Raw genomic sequence first — 17,482 nt, 5'->3', positions numbered from 1 at the left:
AGGATCTACTATGTATTTTAAGCTATCAGGATATATTGTTCTATTTTCCCAGAAGCTTAATAGTGAATAACCATAAACCTGGCATGCTCATATTAATCTCTGTAGGATATTACAGTTTGCACTTGAGACCTGAAGAATTTTTTCAATGACAGCACCGGTTGCTTTGTGCCTTTACCATTTCTTCTAACCCAGACTGGTCAGTCCATAAAACAGATGGTATTTCTTACTGCCCAGAGACAGGAGGTAGAAGATAATGCAGGGAGATAAAAGGCCATATTGTTGAAATGCTGTCAAGAAGTTAGGTGTACATAAGATATGACACTTTGGAAGACACTTTTTGTTAGTATTCTAGAACTTTAAATTGACTATTCAATAGACTATTAAATTGTAATTAATAGTTTGACATTTTTGTGCTCTCCTTATCTCGTGAGTATAAGCTTTACAGGGTGCTAGATAATCTCTTTTTAGGCTCCCTTTTCCTATGAATGTTTAGAACTGATGATCTTAAAAGGTCCCTTCCAACCTGGGCTGTTCTATCATTCTATGATCCTAAACTTATGCAATTGGGCAAAATGTAGCTTGATAACCAGAAGCAATTTTTAAAAAAAATCTGCATTTGGTCTTACACACATCTGTAGAGATACTGGAGGGGAATGGTTCTGTCTCGGACTTGGATTTATAAGTGTCCCCCGTCATGGGTACCTGTTACCTGGCTGCAGGAACTGCTGACAGTAGAAAGTGCAAGGACAGAAGATCCTGTGAGGTTGCGTGGTTCAAAGCCCACCTCAAAAAGTCACCAGCCATATCCTTTCTGCCAGTGATGTGCTGGAAATAGGTCTCTGTGCTGTGAGTATTTGCTTGCTTTAGAGGAGCTTCCTATCAGCTGTAGCTGCATTGCTCCTCTGGCTGCCAGACCAGCTAATACCTTGGTAATGCAGTCATGCATCTTGTTCTGCAGCTAAGTTTGTATTTGTATGTCCTCTTTACTCCCTGGTATTGAAGATTAAACATATCTCTTTTGCTTTTCTAAAGCCTTTACATAAATCTTTCATGTCAATTCACACAAGAGCAAATCCTGCTCTGCTGTCTGTGTGGCTGCTCCCCACTACAGTTCTGCTTCTAAAGATATGCGTGGCATTCGTGGACCTGGCGCCGCCGCAAGCAGGCTGAGGACAGATGTTAGCTGAAGTGAATCTAGTGCTTAAAATGTCAGTAGATTTTGTGCTCTTAAAAGTGATGGACTGATGCTCTTTGGCTTGCAGCTGGAAGAATGTCAGTTTCTCCAAGCAGTTTTGCCAAACTTGCTTAGTCTTGGCCCATATTCCTTCTGCTGTAGAGGCTTCAGACAGACTAGACAAAATACTGAATAACATCCATTTGGGAATAATTTTGCCCTGGGATGATGACCCAAACAATAAGTCTTCCTCACTTTTAGTTTTTATCATTCCTTTTTTTCTAGTGCTAGTATCTGCTGGTCATGGGGAGAATTTTGTGACCTGTGGACCAAGATGACAATGGCAGACCTGTAGTCTTGTTTTGTCAGCGGTGAAAAGTCAGAGCAGCTGAAAGACAGACCTGCAGAGGACAGTTTAACATTGCTATTTATGTGATCCTCGGGGTACAGATGTTCTACTGGGTATTTCCATCACTGTGACAAGCAGGCAGCATTTTGTTCTTATCAGGTTTTCCAAATGTCTGCGATATAGGAGCAGAAGAAACTGTATCTTTCTAGAGCTTATTTTTTATGGAATGTATTATGAAAAGGGGTCCTTAGGAAATAGCAAGTCACCAGAATGCTTATTAAAATGACCTTAAGGTCAGATTCTGCCACTGTTAATCACAATAGTTGTACCTTACCCTGTGAGCTTTCCCATTGGATTCAGTGGGATTACTTAAGGAATTTGGGTACTACCTTATGGGAGGGACCAAAGTGGCAGACAGGCTGGCCTTAATAATTGTAGCAGCTGTAATGCAACATTCCTTTGTTTTTACCTTACATTTTAGATAGTTAAAAATATGTTGCATGAAGCTTAGTTTCTCTTGAAGATTCCTTCTTCAAAAATATGAAATTTTATGTAACAAAGATATTATATCGTTTTAATCAATATTTTAATATTTTTTTTTGTAGTGTAAAGTCACCTTTCCTGAGAATATGCTTCTGCGTTAGAACCTCCCCCTCTTTTTTTTTGTTCTAAAAAATTGCATAATAGGAAAAAAAATCATTTTACTCTGAAATCTCCTTGAAATTCTGCAGGTTTTACAAAGATAGTTTCTAGGGTTTGTATTTCTGTTTTATTTTAAGTCACTTTTACCAAGTAGCCTGATTTGGAAGCAGACAATAGCTCCTACTTTTTCTGACATTATAAGTAGTGAACTTGACTCGATATTGTAACAGTTGCATGAAACAGAATGGGGATGTTACATAATTCTGTATATAAATGGGAAACTCACCTATGAAGAACCATTTACTTCCACAAAATAAAGAGATGAGCACTTATTTACACACTTTTATGCAGTGAGAGAAAGGGATGCAAGAATTATTTTTTTTCTTCTCTTCACTGGAGAAGAAAATGAATTTGGCTTAGCTTTCACTCTAATAAATAGGTTCTTTTCAGGCAGTCACACCAACCACTTCCTAGGGTGTTTGTGAGAACATTCTTAGCTTTGAGTGTTCGTTCAGGTTGTTGAACTTGAACTCTAGGTCTTGAGCACTGCAAGAAGATATTTTACTAATAAAAGCTGTCAATTTTCAAAATAATAAAGGTGTTCTTTTTATTTTTATTATTATTTTTTTATTTTAGTGCTAAACCAGTAAATTTAAAATGTTCAAATACAGTATAATTCTATGACACACCTAGTAATGTAGACTGCAGCATAGAATTCTATGCCTTTACATCAAAGGGATTAGGCTCTGTGCTAGTCCTATGCTCAAGAGTAAACTTAACTCTGACTAGTCTAACTGTGAAATTCATGTCAGTTGTTGAAACTAAAATTTTTAAAAGAGCCTTAATAAAGATTTGACTGTATTTAAAAATATACTATGCAAACTTAATCCAGAATAATCAAATGTCAGTATGCAAGTCAGAAAACACAGTTTCATACTGTTTTCCCATGTCCTGCTTATCTGACTGTTATTGAGATGTTTCCTGTTAAATGCTCTGTGATGGAAACAACCACAATTATAGAAATTATAAATTAGTGTTTAAAATAAGTGTAAATTTTAATGATGTCACATGAAGAATCAGGATTTTTTTTTTCTTCTTTCCATGAGCCAAAGTGTGCTTTAAGAGTACATATATTAATGTCAGTGATTCTTGCAAGTTTTGCAGATACAAGGGTGAAAAGTCTGTTCCAGTGTTTAGCTAAGCAAGAATAATTATTTCTTATTTGTTATTTTTTTCAGTGTAAAATGTATTCCTTAAATAGAAGGAGAGCCAAAGGAATTTCATGTTATTTTTGAACATAGATTAGTCAATGTGAACCATTAACAGGCAACCTCTGTGCTGAAAATACTTCTGAACTATTTGGACAATATTTCTGAAGAATTATTGCATTCAAAGGAGAATGTGATTCATATTGCACCTAAAAGCAAAAAGGAGATAGCTGATTACATTTATCAGTTCCAGAGGGGGAAAATTCTGCATAATCCATTCTGTTTTTAATACTACAAGATTGTTCTTTACTGCTAGCTATAAATGTTTTTGTCCAACACAGTACTTAATAGCTCAAAAGCTGAAGGCTATATTACTGTCCTAGAAAATTATTTTATACACCAATATCTCAGCCTCTGAGAAGTACTTTTTCCCCCAACATTGGTTCTACTGTTCTGCTTTCTTATCCGCTGATACAATGTTATGTATTTTTATGTGTAATTTATCTCTCTGAGAGATCTTTTAAGTACTTTTTCCTCTGAAATAATGAGTACCCAAGTTATACTTAGGTTGTGCCAGTGCTTTCTTGCTTGCATGTGGTCCTAGCGATGCTACACCTGCAGATTTGACTGTCCAGTCTTAAGGATGGTGTCTGGAGAACATGATCACAGGTCAGGATCCCATGGTGCTTAGTTCTGTGCCAACATAAACCAGGACACCACGACTACTCTGAGGAATTTGCAGACTGAGCACAAGATAAGGAGACAGACACCAATGTGGGGAACACATGAAGAGCACAGAAATGCTGGTCAGACATCAATACGTAGAGACAGTGCTTAGGAAAGGCCCATCTTCAGCCAAACTTTGTGCAGCGCTGCTCACTGAGGTGCCTGCAGGCATGCTTTCCTTCCCTTGGGTCATCTGTGCTGGACTTCTTTGTAAGGGCCCTAAGGAAGATTAGAAGAAACCAACTGCAAAAAACTTTTCTTGGCATATAGGGTTAAGCCTTGAGACATTTCCTAGGACAGTGTATAAGGTTATTTAGTCTCCTTTTCCTCAGGCAGACAATCCCTGGCATATAGGGTTAAGCCTTGAGACATTTCCTAGGACAGTGTATAAGGTTATTTAGTCTCCTTTTCCTCAGGCAGACAATCCCTGAGTTTCTCATTTCATGGTTTGAGTTGGCTGGAATCAAGACGAGTTTATTGTATTTAAATTTCTTTATGTTATACTTGTGACTATTTTATTTCTTAATATTTTTAAATGTCATAAATATTTCAAGTGCTGAGAGCTGAATCACTGCAAACCACAGTAAATTCCAGTGCCCAAGAAGTAATCTGTCCAAGAAGTGGTCTGTCCCCTCAGCCAGAAAGGCACAGGACCGGAGGGGTCTCCTTCAGGGGACTGGAGGAAACATGTGAGCAGGACTTGGGTGTGCAGGCATCCCCCTTGAGGTTCAAGTGGGTTTGTGGGCCCTAGAAATGCATACAATGACTAGCTGGTAACAGGATGACGCGTGGTTTGTGAACTTTGCACTGGTTACACACCAGTGCAGGCCTCGCGGCAGATTCCCCGGTCCCAATGTCCTCTGGGCCACCATGAGGTCTCTGCCCTCAGCACCAAGCAGGAGACAGGGGCCCCATCTCAGCTCACCTTCCTGAGAGGGGTCACAGTTGCCTTTGGAGGGAGCTTGGCATCCCCATTGCACATCCTGCTTTGGTGGCTTCACACTGTCCTTGTCCTTTTCTATCTACCTTGTTATACTGCATCCCTATATTCACCCTATTTGCTACAAAATCAGGTTGAGGGCTTGTGCTGAGCTGTCTGGCTATACCACCCCTCGATTCCTGTCAATTCCTTCCAGGATGGCACAAGAATATGCTACTCCCACATTGCTGTCTGCAACCCACACCCTTGTTCCTAAACGTATTTATATATTTGCTTGTGGGCATTTAAAATGTCTTTTACAGAAAGGGTGCAGTCAATCTAGGGGTAAAATGTTCTTCTATAAGAGATGTTCTGAGTTACAAATCCATTGGAACGTATTGCATCTTTCTGGGTCTTTAAAATACAGAAAAGAATTATTTATTTTTCTATTTCAGCAGTTTTTACATACTCTAACCTCTACCATCTCATTCTACGTTATGTTTGCTTTTGCTCTTATTACGCTTATTTTTATTGCCAGCCTGATCAGGTGAACATCTTTGGCTTTCTCTATCAAGTTTCCACACTTTGTAGTGTGTATTGCTTGCTGTCTTGGATTTGTTTTTTATTATTGTATTTTTCTTTTTTTTTTTTTCCTCCTCTTTGCCACTGAGTCAAAATGCTTTTGTAGCCAAAGTTGTCATTCTCAATTGAGTAATGGTAGCCTCGTGTCTTTACAATTTAATATTTTTTTAAATTTATTTTTATTTTTTATTTTTTTCAGAAGCACTTCCAGGTTTTACCATCTATTCTTTTCCTTTCAGTTTTGCTTGTGGCATTCCTTACTTCTGAAAATTAGTCTTCTTGATAGACAAAAACTATGTTTGTGAAATGTTATCTGGTTCTGAGACAACTCATTTTTAGCCCAGCAATTGGCTACAGCTCAAAATGGAGGCAAATACCAGTGCTGAACTTTCAGCCTGTAAAAAATCTGTAAAATAAACCTACACCATCACAGAAAATGCTGCTTATATGGAGAAGGAAGAAAGCTTTTGCACTTGGAAAGTTTGGGGATTTCAGAACAATTCAGATAGTAATTTTCCTTTAACCTTGCTTACTTAGGTGGCATTAATTGCTGGCACATGCAATGCTAATTTTGCCTTGCCAACCAGAAGAGTGATGCTTCTGAAGAGGAACTCAGCCCCTAATGCAAAATTCATTGTCATCAGACTGGTATCAGTGGGATTTGGATGAGTAAATATTTCAAAGTGTATTTTTGAAGTTTGCATGCATATCAGAAATCTGTCGTTGACATTTTTTTCTGTTGGTATTTCGTCCACCCATGGCTGGAAAAATGAAAACAAGCTTGATATTATGCTCAAGTGGCATCCCAGATGCAAATATCCTGCCTTTGGCTTTCATTCATCTGGTGTTTGATATCAACCTAATTGTATAGTTTTTTTGTTTGTTTGTTTTTCAATATATGGTTAGTCATATCACCAGTATTAGAAAACACAACACTATGATCATTATAACTGTAGTAAATTAGAAACAAAAAAGATTTGGAAGATGTTTGTCTGTTCAGTAAATTTGTGCTTAATCTCATGTTCAGGAAAGCATTTTTATGGAAAAGGGGGGTTACAGCTTAACATCAGTCACAGGGCTGCACCACACTAAGTCACATTTCAGATGGAGTGAAAATTAGGCAAGCATATAGGTGTTTTTCAAAATGGAGACTTCAAGCATAGGTGCAAGAAGGGGATGTTGCAAGAAATCAAGGTGAGGACTGTGTGCTGGTGTCGGGTTGTACCCACAGATGTGTCTCTGTTGAAGTGTAGTTCCACACAGTCCCATAGATTCCACTCTGACAGCACCATCATGAAAAACTCAGGTAGCAGTATGACAAGCAAGAGGGAGGAAAAATAAAGCAAAAGTTTTTCTTACCAGTCATCCGGGACACGTTTGGCAGAATGTAAGGCAGTGGTTCAGAAAACTGGGAAGACAAGCTAGAGATGCAGTTTGTAACACCATATTTTCCAACCAACGTTTCCACATTTTCAGCTGGATTGCCGTTGAGAAGATTTTGATTAGTTATTAATCAAACTTATTTACAAAATTCAATGTCTGTAGTTAATTTATTAGTAGTTCTTGGCACACTTCAAACAGCTGTAATGGCTGTACAGTGTATACGGTGTATTTCTGTTTCCTGACTGGGTGAGGGGAATGAGATTTCCACTACAAATATTTTTTGTAGGACTTCAAAATTTGCTTTTCCCGAGTATTTAAAAATATTTTGAATACTGTTTCCATGAGCATTCCTGTTTTTGCAAACACAAAGTCAACACAGTTGAAATGAAGAGTTTAAAATTTTAACGGAAAAATAAAGCATTTCTTTTTTAGTGCAATACTCCCACCTGACCTGAAAGTCACTTTAATCCTAGTTCTAAGGTTTCATAGGGAAGTACACAGCCACAGGCACGTTCACACATTACTTTTCTTCATGGAAGCATTAATTGAATTTCCAAAGTCCTGTCTCAGCACATGCCCCCTGCAGTGGGAAGGATTCTTTAAAAGTCTCTCTTGCTGTTGGATCCCAAATCCTTGTGACAAATGTTCTCATGTAGGAGAAGGAGGAAGGAAGTGTCTAATGTTCAAGTTGATAACCACTTATGGGAATGACACTGTAGCATAAGAGGATTTTCGTTGGACAAAGGGAAAAACATAGTGACGGGGCTAATTACAAAAAGAAAAAAGAATCATGCAGTGGTGTTCAAAAGCATTTTTACTTTGGGTTCCTGAAAGAGGAAATACTTTTGCTATACCATAAGTAATACTACCAGCAAGAGATAGCCCTTGAGTATTTCTGATATTTTTTTTTAGTCATTGGCTGACATATGAACAGAGGCAACACCTTCACCTTTGGCACAGAAGTCTCACAAAAATGCACAGGAAAACGCCACCCTACAGCTTTCATTAAAGGTGGCTTTTCTAAAATGCCTGCGATGCAGATATCCATACCCTGCTGAATACAGACTGCACCTGCATTCACTTCTGCAGCAGGATAGGATGTGCTTGCTGGACATAGATCAGGTTAGATCTCCTGTCATGTTCCTGTCAGTCACTGCACATACGGACACGGAGGGAAACCTGGCACTGCAGCATTTAATTGAACTGAAGGAGCATTTCTTCTTGCTATTTGCTAGTAGTGGTCAAGATGACCTTTCTGACCAGTGTATTTAGGTCTTGGCATCAGTCCGACTCCATTAGCCCTGCACAGGACTACTGGGATCTCAAGCTCAAATTCAGCTTGGCTAGGTTTCTGGGGATTTTACAATTGAATATTTCTTTTGTTTGTGCAACATTTCCAAGAAATACTTTAATATATATGTATATGTATATTAGCATAGCTGTCTGTCAATTTTCACGGCAAAAAACTATTTGGAAACCGGAGAATAGTAATAGTAGAGTTGTTTTTAAAGGAATCACCTACACCATTCCATGCCAAAAGCTTTTATTAAAGTTTTATGAAAATCCTCCCTGTTTTTTACATTCCAGTTGAGTCTATTAGCTTTGCAGGTTTTGATGATCTAGCAGGTATAAGCACTTCTCACATTAAATGCAGTGTTGACAAAGGAAATTCACTAGCAAAGGTTTCATTAACTGGGGATTATACTGAAACCTTTTCCCAGAATTGCCAATAAATGGAGCCCTAATCCAAAATTTGGCTTTAAATTCAAGTGCAACTAATATAATTTTGTGTTTGGTTTAAAATTACCTGTGGTTATTTTCTCATTTTTGTAATATACAGCATTATGTCATCTGGACTCTCAAGCAGCATTGTACCTATGATGAAAAAGCAAGTTTAAATCCCGAGTATGAAAGGAACTCCAATTTAACTTGAGTTTTGAAGGAGACAAATGAGCCTGATCCTACAAAGCTGGAGGGTTATTGAGTGGAAATGATGCTGCAAGAAATGGACTTGCTGCTCCGCCAGGGCTGGTCCTGAGGTGAAGTTCCTGAGGTGACACATTGACAGTGCCTCAGCACTGCTTGGACGTGAGGACATGCCCTCCCCATGTTGGTGAAAACTTACTGTAGGGAGAAACAGAGATGGGCTGGAGGCAGGAGAAGTGCCCATGGTGCCGAGGTTTTGAAATCTCCCAGAGCGAGCAGGATCTTCAGGCCAGGGGAGATCTGCTGCCATCATGGGCAATGGGAGTTTTGCTTCTGACGTAAGTGGATTGAGGGTTGTCAACCTTGGTACAAAATAATATCCTCCTTCTAATCTCTCCTGCAGCACTGAAGTTACCTGACAGGATCTCCTGGTTTACTATCTCTGGTCATGCCAAGAGGCATCAGAAGCTCCTTGAACCAAGAAAGTCCTGTCTCTAAAAAATAAAAAAGAAAATAAGGAATTTGTAAATTTACACACTCTGGGTGCATGGGGGAGTCATATGCAGTGTTTCTGTTTGTACAATACACTGTCCTTTTTTCTCCCTGTTCCTAGGGAAAAAGTTGCAATGTCAAGTTAGGGGTTACAATTAAGGAGGTGTTTGTGCTGGGGTCTTGTTTTCTGAGGAGGAGATCCCTGGCCTGGAAAGGCAACGAGAGCTGCATCCAAATCTCCTAAACTCGGTGGGAATCTCTCCAAGGATCTCATAGGCTCAGGGTTTACAACTCAGTCTGTTAAGATGAAGTTTTTGAAACTACCTGAGGGAGCTGAGTATAGCTTTCTATTAAAATTAATGGGAATTGGATATTTAAATTCCTTAGACATCTTTGAAAGTCTTACCTCTAAGTAGCATATAAAGATCTAATGTAACTTCCATTGCACCTAATTTACAGTTTATAGTTAAGATGATGTAAACCCTGGGTTTGTTTCAAAATGAACTTCATTTATTTACAGCTCCCAAAGCTAAGCCACTGTTTAGCATTCTATGAAAAAGAACCAAATGTTTTGTAGCAGCAGGCATTGTAGTCACAGTTAGTGTTAGACTTGCATTTTACCCAAGATAAGGAGATTGCAGGATCTCATGAAGAGAACTTAGGTGAACTCATAAATCTGAAGTCTCTTTGGTTATCTTTTTTAAAAGGAGCTGGAACTCATATCACCCTAGCTTCCTTAATGGTTTCACATAAACAATGAAGTGCCTCAGGAAAATCACAAACTCTTCTGTCAACAGACAGCTTCATTTTCCCTCCCAGATTAGGGTGGTCTGAAGCTATCAGCAGCTGATCTGACAGAGTAAATCTGAAACAAATTGCTGTTGCTATAATCCTTCCTTGGCATGAGGTTCTGCACAGGAGAGAAACCAAGTATTGTTGCATAACTAAATTGGTTTGGCTTGTGGTTCATTAACTTGCATAGGAGAGTGCAAGGTTCCGTACAATTCCTATCTATCTTCCTATCTTTCATTCTTCCTTTCTTCCTTTCTTCCTTCCTTCCTTTCCTTCTTTCTTTCTTTCTTTCTTTCTTTCTGTCTGTCTGTCTGTCTGTCTGTCTGTCTGTCTGTCTGTCTTTTTATCTATCTGAAATTGCTTGGGATATATTTCTTCACCCTCAGAATAATGTAAGAGAAGCCATCTCCCAGCATCCCCTGATTTCAAGCTTGATCCATGGGTGTGAAATAAAGTTCTTAGTTTCATCTACTAGAGATTTCCTTGTTGACGTTTGAGAAATGTGGTAAGATTTTTTTATGGTTTATATTTTTCATGAGACTACTATTTTATTTGAGGTTAAAATTTGATTGGAAAAAGCTGTTAGTCATGACAGCAGCGTTGAGTAGCTTGGTAAAAGTAATGCACAACTGCTTGAAGTCCTGGAAAGTCTGTAACAGAGGTGACCAGCACAGTATTGCTAGCTTCCAGCAGCCTCTTTTCCCCCTTGGCACTGATAGATCCAGTTTGGTAAGCAAGAGCAGCTCTACATTACTCCCAAAGACTTTAATGGGAAGATGTGGTTCGGATGCTGTTTATTGCCATATCTTGGACTGAGTGTCAAAGGCTGATCAGCTCTGTCCTGAGATACCTCCAAATACTGTTGGGCATCATTTTGCTGAACAGTTCTTAAGGAAAGTGGATGGATGATACAGGGAAAAATGTTTTTTTTTTTTTTTAGTTTGAAGAAAGCATCACTTTGTTCTTAATTTAAGCTGCTGAGAGAAATGCCACCAAGGTGGGTGGCACCCCAGGTGCGCACCATGCTCAGGGCAGAAGAGGGAGTGGTGGGAAAGGTGGGGGATCTCACAGGGGGTGGCATTTACCTCAGTACCTGCCCTCTCCTCTTTCCCCTTCAGTTATTATCTGTGTGCTCATCAGGACTAATCAACTTGTTGAATTGGTCTGGGATTTTTTCCTTCTGGAAATAAACACTACTGGTGGAAGAGAGGGCTCCCCTCTTACATCTTAGTGTAATAGCAAAAGGAGCTGTGCAAATTGAAAGGATTTTTCTTTCTTAGCAAAATAGAAGAGCTGAAAGATTTTAAAGCCTAATTGCATCAAAGGAAGGAAATTAAAATTTCCTTACAGGAATTCAGGTTGCTGAAAAATTCAGGCCCAGCCCAGACACAAGTATGTTTTATATTAAAACTTAAACAACCAGCCAGTATAATATTTCCTGAAGTTTCATCCATCATGCTACTGGTTTCTGCAGGGAGGGAAACATAACCTTCCCTTGCTATGTCTCAGGGAAAGTAAATAATATTGTTAAGAAGCTTGTCATATCACAAGTGCCTAATTAGGGAGGCTTGGGGAGCTGGCAAGTTTGCAGACTTTATTAAACATGCTACAATGCCCTGAGGAAGAAAACTGTAGAGGAATATCTGCAGATTATATAGGCACAGGCTGACTTGCATCCTTGTACTGCCAGACTGGAAACTGGTGTCTCCAGAGGGGCCAAGAAAGCATATAACTGCATGGGCTGAGGTGCAGAGCTGATGGAAGTGTGGCTGAAACAGCTCCCAGTTTGCTCTCCTGCTAGGAGGAGCGTCTGGAGAAGCAGAAGGGTTTGGCAGTAGCCCTGCCTGTTTTGAAGACAAACAGAGACCTTCTGGATCTGGGAAACAGGGGTGTTGGTACATGATGAGGGCAGCCTCACCACTGACAGAGGTGCCAAGCTGTGAAGCACTGCCAAGGCTAAATGCTCTGGGCATGGCCAGAGAAAGTCATCCAGACACCCAGGAAATCTTACTGTGGTGGGAGGCATGGCCATCTCCAGCTTTTAATGTTAAAGCAACTTTGCTTTATTCACTACAGTGGGAGGAAATCCTCCTTTGTGACCTTCTCACTAAAAATGTAAAGGTGGTTGGTATTTTTTTTTTAACCTTAAACGTGATATTTAAAAAATATTTATTTTCTGATGGAAAGTTTAAATGTGTTATAGGGAAACAGAGTCTAAGAACACTGAGCATTGCTGCTTATTTTGAAATTGAATTTTCTATTAAGGAAATAAATAAGAATTTTCTAGCTATGTATTTGACACATTTGCATGACTAAAAATTGGAAGTCATGGGGAAAATTAATATTAAAGGCTTGTATAAACATCTCCTTAAAAACAGAGTGAAAAAATAAACAGATAATCCTACTAAATTGCTTTTCATGCCCTGAGTTATAACTTCTATAACTCTGTAACAATTGCGTTTACTGCTAATGAACCACCAAAATGTCAGGACTGTATGAAAGACTGCCACAAGTTGTGATTTTATGGCATAAGCTTAGAAAAATCTTCAGTCAATCAAGTCCACATCAGGATTAGACTTATAGAGAGGCTTAATGAGACATTAGCAAGGCCCTTAATGGAGCTATCGTAAAGGACACCTGCTGAGGATCTATTCGGACATCTCTTTTAAACATATTTATACCCAGCCTCTGGGCTGTGGGGTTGACATGCCAGGTCTGTCTTGCTGATCAGACTGTGCTTGCAATTGTTTACAAGCTGAGCAACAGGGGGGCAAAGCACTAAATAAATAACATATTGTCAAATTGTTTCTTTGCCCAGTACTGTTTTCTTATTAGTTCCTTCTTAAACTGTGATCAAGGAAGGATAAAAGCCTGAAGAGAAAAAAACTTCATTCTTATACAATTGTTTTTAAACTGGTGACTTGGAAAATTCTGCTATTGTTATGACAGGTACCTTTCATGTACCTCTATCAGTTAATATACCTCTTACCTTTCACCGTTACTCGCAAAATATAGGAGATATTTCCTGTTGTTTACATGAGTTTTATACTAGGGCAATTCTTCTGGTAATTTAACTTGGACAACATAAAAATACTTGCCAGGATCTTCATGATGTTCCTGCTCTAAGGTATTTTATTTTTTTTCTACACAGGTCCTCTGTCTGCCTCCTTTATACAACTTGAATGGTGAGCAAGGACACGCTCCTTGGTTAGCCTTGTGCTTTGGCATGCCTGGCTGCTCCTCATGAATTTTCTCTCCACTCTACACTGTTGCATGTAACCAGTGGCTTTCTGGGACACAGGAATCTTGGGAAAGAAGTGGGCTTGGCCTTGAGTCCTCATGGAGACTCTTCACACCCTATGGGTGCACTTTGGTGTTCAGAGATGGGCTGATGCTATCTTCAAGACCTGGGGGAAGGGGCAACACTTGGGATCTCAGCCCACATTGTTGCCCGGTATAAGCCTGAGCAGATGTTTACTTTTGGATGGACAGCTTTTTGTCACCTGGCTCTGTCACCCCTTTGTTTATCAACTACCTTTGTGGCATTTCCTAGGCAGCCAATATGCGGTATAATACAACACAGGAGACTACCTTTAAGATACCCATATAGCCCACATAAAGGATCATGAAATCCTAGGCAGCTGAATCTGTCTTTACACACCGCAGACTAACCGCTTGGGTAGGATCAAGGCTTTTACAGGATTAAGGCTTCTGCACTTACGCATCTGTCTGCATGTGGGCTAGGTATCTGAATCCCATTCTGGTCAACAGAGAACTCCTAGTATAGCTTGTGGAGTCTAAAAAGAGATTTGGTTGAGAAGTCACTGAATTCATCTGTCCATGCACAGATGCCTGATACTATTTAAGATGCTCCAGGGTGCATTGCCTGACCTCCTGCCAAGTTGAGTAAATCAGAGGTCTCCTGATTGCGTCTTCACGTGTCATCTTTACGTGCCCTATGGCTGTGTTCTGGACACTCTAGATCATCTCAAAGAGCATGGGAGCAAAATGCAAGCACCCATGCTCTAAATATCTATTTTCAGTTGAGATGAACTGCCTTTCAGACACTGTTGATGGCAGTGAGTAGATCTCCCCTGGATAGAATGCAGGTTTGCGCACCTGTATGTACATATCCGAAGTTATGCCTCAGTGTAAAGCTAAATCTCACCCTGTAAATCACAGTTTGGTTGAAGGCAGAAATACTGATATTTCTGCTGGATCAGAGAACATAACAAATTTAGCTACCACACACATAAGGATTACAAAAGAGAGAGTAGATGCAGCCAAAATTTCCAGTAGGGTATTGGTTGTATTCAAGAGTTAAAGTGCCCAGATTTTGTTTCAGAGCTGGATGTCATTTTGCCTAGAGTGAGAGAATTCAGAAGTTTGGTCATTGGCTAGAAAAACTACTGCTTTGCATTAATTTTATTTTATTAAAGCACTAGAAAAAATTACCTTTGCAGCTGAAAAACATGACTTGAAACTGGACTATTCCAGTTAACGCCTATTTCAGAGAAATGCCACCCACCAGAATTTTTCTGAACAAGATCAAGAATCCTTTTATCAGTGCTCACATTAACTATAATGCCAGGTCCTTAGCTACTTTACTTTCTTTAATTACCTAACTTTGGTTGCATATGGAATGCCCTAGAAAGCTCAGATGTGGCTCAACCATCTGGCATTGTATTATACATTTTAAAAGGTGTATTTAAGACCTTCTGTGGCTGGAATAACACTTCTGTGGAGCTAGTGCTCTGATCTTTGTTCCAAATCAATCACAGTATTTTCTTATGAGGCCAGAGCTACCATCACTAATTAGGTCTTTTATTTTGTTTTATTAGATTATCTGGTTTTTAACTGTAAGATCTCCTTGTCCAGCCAACAGAACTTGAATATTTGGATGAAGTTACCTGGGTAAATCCATGAAAACTCTCAGACTAAACTGAGTTAATTTAAGATTGCCGTTTTCCCAAAAATATAGAAAGCAACGTTTTCCTTCTTTCCCAAAATCTGTGAACACCGGTCTGAATATTGCAAAACAGACCTCATCATAGCTGAGTTCCTCTTTGATTATATGTCATTTCCAGACTTTGCTTTTTATGTTATGATGATGTGATACAACAGGGAGCACCAGGAGAAACTGATGTTCAGTTTCCTCCTTTTTTATGACTCAAAAGGTAGATATTCATCTGAATCAATGCCTTTGCTACTTTGTCTCCTTCACATTTCAGGGCAATATGTACATTACCTGGTGTACTCTGTGAAATAGGCAAGTGAAGATACAAAATTAAACAGGATCAGAATGAGTTAGAAAAGCACATAGAGAAGAGGAAGATAACAAGGCAAGGAGAAGCTGCTGCACCTAAATGGGTTACCAGATCTTATGGTATTTATGGATGTTATTAGCAGGTGAGGTTCAGAAGGTTTGGAAATTGCATTTGGGTCAGTGTGTTAGACTCCACTGCAGTTACTTTAAAGCAATGAAGATAACATTTAAGTATAGGTTATATAGTACAAGAATAGTATATGTACAAATATAGTACAATAATTTATTTTAAGACATCTCTCAAATAAATAGGAAATAACCATTTGCTGTTTTCTTGTCCAAGGTTCATATTTTCTGATAGTTTATCCACTGGAAGTGCCTGCTGAGAGTCACTTGCATCCTTCCAGAGGATTTACCTCCCATACACCTAGTGGGAAGAGGAGACAACCACTCTGAGCTTGTCTGTAGTTATAGCCTGAATCCTGAATCTTTTGGTCTGTGAGGCTTTTCTAAAGGCAGCAGAGAAGTTACAGATTTAATTCTGGTTTCTGAGAGTATCCTAGCTTTAAGGTTATTTTTTTTATTATTATTTTTTGTTGTTGTTTTCTTTTTCTTTTTCTTTTTCTTTTTCTTTTTCTTTTTCTTTTTCTTTTTTTTTCTTTTTCTTTTTCTTTTTGTTCTTATTTTCTTTTTCTTTTTCTTTTTCCTTTTCTTTTTCTTTTTCCTTTTCTTTTTCTTTTTCTTTTTCTTTTTCTTCTTCTGTTTCTTTTCTTTTCTTTTTTCAGTTTTTATCTTGGCCTGCTGTCCCCCACTGATTCTGAATACTGACTGTAGCCTATAGGTGGTTTGATATGCCAATTTCCACAATATTTTATGATCACAGGCCTGGATTAGCACCATCAATATGTTTCTTTCAGAGTTTTGAACCAACTCACCAATAGCTGCTTTGCTTTGTACTACACCTAGTGCTGTTCAAGAGCACAAGCTGTGCTCAAGGCCACCTACCAGATATCTGGGATAAGGCAGAGTTGAGGCCCCATTCTGCACAGATTCGAACAGTGAAGGAGCTTATGCAGAAGCTAAGCTTTCTATACGATCCAAAGAAAAGGGAGTCTGCACATGGCTGAGAGCTTAAACACAGCCACCAGGAACTCTGATCTGAAATGAGCTATATCTAACGAGTTTAGGTGCCACCAGTCCTGGAGGGCTGTTGCAGCTGCTTGAGTCATTCTCTTGGATTTTGAAGAGATTAAAGCTTTTCAGTCATGCTAGCACACCATAGGAAGCAATCTAAATCTCACTCTTCACCTTTTACTCAGACTCTACTTTGGGAGTTTACAGAGTGCGTGCATGGCAGAGAAACACAAGTGGTTTCTTTGAAAGATTTTTTCCAGGTACAGTGTAGCTGACCAGTATCACCACCTACTTTTCAACCACCATATCACTGAGACACTATTATAGTTCAAAATAATTTCCAGCAGTGTTTTGGCCTTCAAATTGTGGCTGGCCTTAGAGGTACTATTTGGAATCTCAGTTTTGTTGCTATTGAAAGAAACAGGAGAAGAAGCAGGTCTGTGAATACCACTAGCTCTGTGCTGAGATGAAAATACTACTTTGGCTGAAAATACTACAAGCTGAATTTTTTCCTTTATCAGATGTACAATATTGATTTTGTTTTGACTTAAGCAGCACATTTAATTATGCTACAGTTTTATAGAGACTGAATTCACTTTTCTGTATGGAATAAAGTAACTCCTAGTAAATAATGCACATGACATTTCAGCTCATTATTAACAGAATTATCCTCTTAGATAAAACTTGTCTTTGAACAAGTTTTTGTCAATCTTTAAAAACAAAAGTTGTTTTTTGGATTTATAATTGGTTCTGTGTACCCCAGGGAAAGATCACTGTGAAGAAAGGAAAAGAAAAGGAAGGAAAAGGAAAGAAAAGGAAAGGAAAGGAAAGGAAAGGAAAGGAAAGAAAAGAAAAGAAAAGAAAAGAAAAGAAAAGAAAAGAAAAGAAA

This window comes from Oxyura jamaicensis, chromosome 3, assembly GCF_011077185.1.
Source record: "Oxyura jamaicensis isolate SHBP4307 breed ruddy duck chromosome 3, BPBGC_Ojam_1.0, whole genome shotgun sequence".
Lineage (NCBI taxonomy): Eukaryota > Metazoa > Chordata > Aves > Anseriformes > Anatidae > Oxyura > Oxyura jamaicensis.
The sequence above is the reverse complement of the archived record's forward strand: the minus strand, read 5'-3'. Positions refer to the sequence as shown.